General features: G+C 46.4%; 1 pseudogene; it reads right to left on the bottom strand.

Annotated features, from left to right (window-relative positions):
- Positions 1–3,353: 3,353 nt before the first annotated feature.
- LOC136993774 (uncharacterized) lies at positions 3,354–4,877 on the bottom strand (annotated as a pseudogene).
- Positions 4,878–5,451: the final 574 nt, after the last annotated feature.

The raw sequence follows: 5,451 nt of genomic DNA, 5'->3' as shown, positions 1-5,451 counted from the left end.
ACCCACATGCCCAGGAGGAGCAAATGTTCAACAGCAGCTCCCTCAATGAGTTCCTCCTCCTGGCATTTGCAGACACGCGGCAGATGCAGCTCTTGCACTTCTCACTGTTTCTGAACATCTACCTGGCTGCCCTCCTGGCCAACGGCCTCATCATCACAGCCATAGCCTGTGACCTCCACCTCCACACCCCCATGTACTTCTTCCTCCTCAACCTCTCCCTCCTCGATCTTGGCTCCATCTCCACCACTGTCCCCAAATCCATGGCCAATTCCCTGTGGGACAAAAGGACCATTTCCTACTCAGGATGTGCTGCCCAGGTCTTTCTGTTTCTCTTCTTGTTCTCAGCAGAGTATTCTCTTCTCACGGTCATGGCATATGACCGCTTTGCTGCCATCTGCAGACCCCTGCACTATGGGACCCTCATGGACACCAGAGCTTGTGTCAAAATGGCAGCAGCTGCCTGGGCCAGTGGTTTTCTCAGTGCTGCCTTGCACACTGGAAACACATTTTCACTACCACTCTGCCAAGGCAATGTCCTGGGCCAGTTCTTCTGTGAAATTCCCCAGATCCTCAAGCTCTCCTGCTCAGACTCCTACCTCAGGGAAGTTGGGCTTCTTGTGGTTAGCATTTGTTTCGCTTTGGGGTGTTTTATTTTCATTGTGCTGTCCTATGTGCAGATCTTCACAGCTGTGCTGAGGATGCCCTCTGAGCAGGGCAGGCACAAAGCCTTTTCCATGTGCCTCCCTCACCTCGCCGTGGTCTCCCTGTTTGTCAGTACTGGCTTATTTGCCTACCTGAAGCCCCCCTCCCTCTCCTCCCCAGCTCTTGATCTGGTGGCGACTGTCCTGTACGTGGTGGTGCCTCCAGCAGTGAACCCCCTCATCTACAGCATGAGGAACAAGGAGCTCAAGGAAGCACTGAAGAAACTGATTCAGTTGCTAGTATTTTAGCAGCAAGAAGCTGCCCAGCTCTAGTCACAAGCAATATCCAATCTCTCTCAGGCAACTCCTGCGCTTTGGGCGTTCTATCTGTGACACTCATGTTTGTACACAACTGCTGGAATTCATCTCCAGAGGCACAAAGTCCATCTGTCTGACCCAGAGACCTTCTGTCCATCTGTCTACCACTGCATCAGAGCTGGCCTCCCAAGCAGTAGCTCTGTAATAAAAGGGGATTTCCTCAGGACAGGGCCTGAAGGTTGGGCTCTTCTTCCAAAGCAGGAGCCAAGAATGTGCTCAGGGAGTTGCACCCAAAAAGGCCTTTTGCTGCACATGAGTTCTCCATGGGCTAAGGGGGACGCGCTCGTAGGGTGATGTGTTAGGAAATGAGGGCAATATTCTGCCCTCACTTGTGGGTGCTGAGTACACTTGGAGAGGGTGAGTGGTATCTGCCGGGGACTGTCTCACATATTACAGGGCTGGTGACAGATGCCAGTTCTTCTGGGAGGGAATATGGAGTCACCAGGGGAGCACAGGGCATCCCCAGGGTCAGCGTGTGCCTGGGATGGGCAGTGAGTGGAGACTCACAAAAATAAGTGCAGGCACCCAAAGCAAAGGGCTAAACCAAAGAAGGCACTGAGTGAGGGCTCTGCAAGCTCAGCAGAGCCAGCAGGGACTCAGCAGGCCCAGGGAAGGGACACTCCAGAGCGGTTCTTGTCATCCACCTACAAACCATGGGCTGGGTGCAAGGACACATCTGAACCCATCCTGAGCCATTTGAAATACCGTGTTTGCTTTGAGCATCTTCCACAGCCACAGACCCTGGGGAGGGGGGTGTCGGGTGCAATGCTGCTGGGCCAGCTGGCTCTGCCATGGCCAGCGCAGAGTCACCCCATGGCCCCACAGCCTGCTCGTGCTGCAGAGAAGCACTGACAGCCCGGGGCCCTGCGGGGAGCCCCGGAGGGGTGAAGGAACAGCCGGCCAGGCCAGCACAGGCACATTCACCTGGGAAAAGGCTCTCTGGGAAGCAGGGAGCCCTGAGCAGGGCTGTTCACCCTGCCCTGAAACCCCCCACACTCCCTGTCCCCCCGTGTCCTGTCCCAGCCCTGGTGCTGGCCAGCTGCCCTGGCCTGGGGCAGCTCCAGCTCCCCAGGAGGGGGAAGGGGCATGGGGGGAGCAGTCCAGGGAGCTGGGGGTAGATCAGCATCCCACTCTCTGGCTGGGAATGGATCTCCAGCTTGGGCAGAGGTGGAGATCATTAACAGGATGAGCACAGAATGTAACATCGATCACAATACAGTGGTAGCTTTTGGTGACCAACCTTTAGAGATATCATACCCATGATGTTCAGCAAGGCTGGTTTCCACTTTTGCTAACCAAATCCATTAACTCTTATAACAGATCATCATTCCTTCTCTTTCTTCTAAGCATTTTCCGATTTCAGAGAGATGCTTGGTGTTCTGTTTGAGAAAACTGTCTAGTTGATGGAAGGTTACTCCAAGTGTTCCTGATGCTTTAAACAGTGCAAAAATAAGACATCATTTCTTCAGTCATATGAGAAGTTAACTAGTAGGTCTGCTTCATGATTGGGGCAAAAACATATGTCACATTACAATGCCAACTGCTGCCTTATTCTTATGGACAATTAGGCTTGCCGGCCACCATAACAGGGTCCGACCCTAGGCTACTGCTGATACAGAAGTTCGAAGTCAGATCGGAGCAAAATAAAATTTAATGACACACATGCAGTAATTACAGCTCAAGCTGGGTGCCTCCAAAGAGGGACCCCGAACAAAGAAATCTCTGGGTAATTATATCCTTCCAGTCTAGTATCCACCCCATAGTTCTGAACCAATCATAATATTAGAGTTTGGGGTCTTCCAGCTCCCAGTTGGTCTTTCCTGTAGTTTCCAGGTGTGTTCTTTACTTCTTATTGCACTTCTGCATAGGTGTCGATGGCTCTTTTACTCCCTTATCTTGTCCCTCAGAACCAGTCTTTGGGGTTACTTCCTTCTTGCATAGTTGTCTGGCTCTTCTACTTCCTTATCTTGTCCTTCAGAATCAGTCTTGTGGTTCCTTTGTTTCTTTCTTTTGTGTCCTACGTTAAAGTCCATCTCCCTGCTGGTGCTCATTAATGCTAAACCGCTTATTTCTCTCTGCAGTCCCCCTCCCCCCCCCGCCCTTATCTCTCCAACTTGAACTGGCTCTGGGGCCTTCTTTTACTTAACTAGCTAAAAGTTCAACGTATCTTGGAGAAAGTTCACAGCTTGCGGCCTCAGCCTTCAGCGAATTTAGCTACTAATGCTAAGCAAGTTACACTAAGCGATTAATTCTAGACAGCTTCAGTCCAATATTCTCTAACAGTCCTCCCTTTGTTTTTATTAAGCATCCCTGCTAACATGTTAAGCAGAGTTCTCAAAGCCGTTTGAGGCGTACTCTCACTTTCCATAATTTTATGTACAATGTGATTTTAAGCAATAGGCATAACACAGTTAAACTTAACACAACTACTACTGGGTGCAACATGTGATTATAGATGCCCGTTGCGGTTGGTGACCATCCCAGAAGAGTCTCCCACCAGTGATATTCTCAATCCTTCTTCACTCTTTCCAAGATGTGCTGTATCTCTTCTGTATCATGATGAATGGCGATTAGAGTTTTTTGTCCATTGTTTCGGATGCATTTTAGCAGTTGACACAGGTCATCATGTTGTAGTAGTTTCTTCACCAATGTAAGATTCATTCCGATGGGGGTAGGCAATAAATCTTGACTTAAGGTATAATTAGATTGTAATAATTGATAAGACACAACAGGAGCTGAATAATTAAAGTCACATCCCATAGTTTTAGTAAAATTACAGACACAAATATTTGAGTGATTACTTGTGTCTACAGTAATGTTATCTACGAATATAAGATCACAGAGGATTCTCATACAAACACATCCTTTTCCAATATATACAAGTAAGGTTTCAGGGGTTTCATCAGGATGTATTTCAAAATGACAAACATTTTGTTCAGTATCAAGACAAATGTCTTGGGCTTTGATGGTATTACTCTCACAAATAAATCCTTGTTGTTCCCATACAACACATGTGTTAACATCAACAGTTTGCCATTTGTTTCTGTTTTGTTGGGCCCACACTCTATGTTCTATCGGATTCAGTATAGCTCCATTGTGATTTAATCCCAGCACAATGTTTGGGTATATGGTGTATACCGAAGCATTGCGTATTGTTAAGACAAAAGCTATAGCCTTATTGTTGATGGGGTCATAAGTAAAATTGACTAGACGCCACCAAGAGTGCAATTCCTTTTCAAATTTAGTTGCATTATCTCAAATTACCTTTCGAATTTCAGTGGGTAAGGTGCCCTCTTCACCTTCTCTAATAATTGCTGCTACCACAGACTGCATCCACAGCTGAGCTTGGATACAACTAAGAGCTAGAGAAACATTATATTGGGCTACACCAAGTGCATTTACAATTAAGTGGTGGTCTCTTTCATTAATTCTTTCCCATTGAGGTAATACATCAGATAAGAGCCATTGGTTAGTTCCTAATGCTAATAAAGAGGAATGCAATGGATGTTCTAATCTGTGCAAATCACTTGTTGCTGTACTTAGTTTATTCATGAGCACTTCGGCATCTATACTATTTAAAACTCCTAATCCTGCCCCTATCACACCGGTCACATCCCTCCTCGTTCGTTTTGGAGAGGTGAGGGTTCGCCTATGCAACCATGCTGACCATCCCGCATAGGAGGTACTTACAAACGGTGAACAGGCTGGTTTGATTGTAGAGATGTTAATTTGCATCAATAGTTCTACTCGTTTAAGAGACCAGGATGGATTAAATAACACTCGTTGTTGGCCTGTATTTCTAACTACATGTGGTCCTGCCTTTACTATTATGGGAGACATTTTACTCGAGGGAGTCATTCTTCATCGATCCAGGGGGGTCGGTTTGGATTGATCCGAGCTAACACAGGAGACCTGGGCTTCTATTTCTCTCTTCGTGGATACAGATATACAGCACTTTTGGTCAGTTTTACACTGTTTTTTACAGCATCTGCTTTTAGTTTCTGTCAATACTGTTTCATGTAAATTTGCTGACATACAACAAAAGGTTAAACTGAATTCACTCACTCCTGGCCCTGAATAGTTAAACCAAATTTGGTTTCCTTTGGTATTGTTTGCAGTATAACTTTGTGTATCATAATTATCTCATCTTATTAACTGTATACAAATCCATCCAGAACCTGTCGTTAGAAACAATATTAGGCACATCCAGGGAGCATGTGTGGTTGTCTTCATTGCTCCATAGTGACACTTGCCGTACTCGCTTCTTATTCCACTATTCGTTTCATGTATAAGCGGTGAATCCAATTCTCTTTTCCTAAAACTTTAACAGCAAAATAAGAACTTAACAATACAGTGTAGGGTCCTTCCCATTTTGGTTCCAACTTAGTTTTTCCTAAGAATACTTTTACCAGTACTCCATCTCCAGGTTGTA

Source organism: Apteryx mantelli, chromosome 20 (assembly GCF_036417845.1).
Source record: "Apteryx mantelli isolate bAptMan1 chromosome 20, bAptMan1.hap1, whole genome shotgun sequence".
NCBI lineage: Eukaryota > Metazoa > Chordata > Aves > Apterygiformes > Apterygidae > Apteryx > Apteryx mantelli.
The sequence above is the reverse complement of the archived record's forward strand: the minus strand, read 5'-3'. Positions and strand labels throughout refer to the sequence as shown.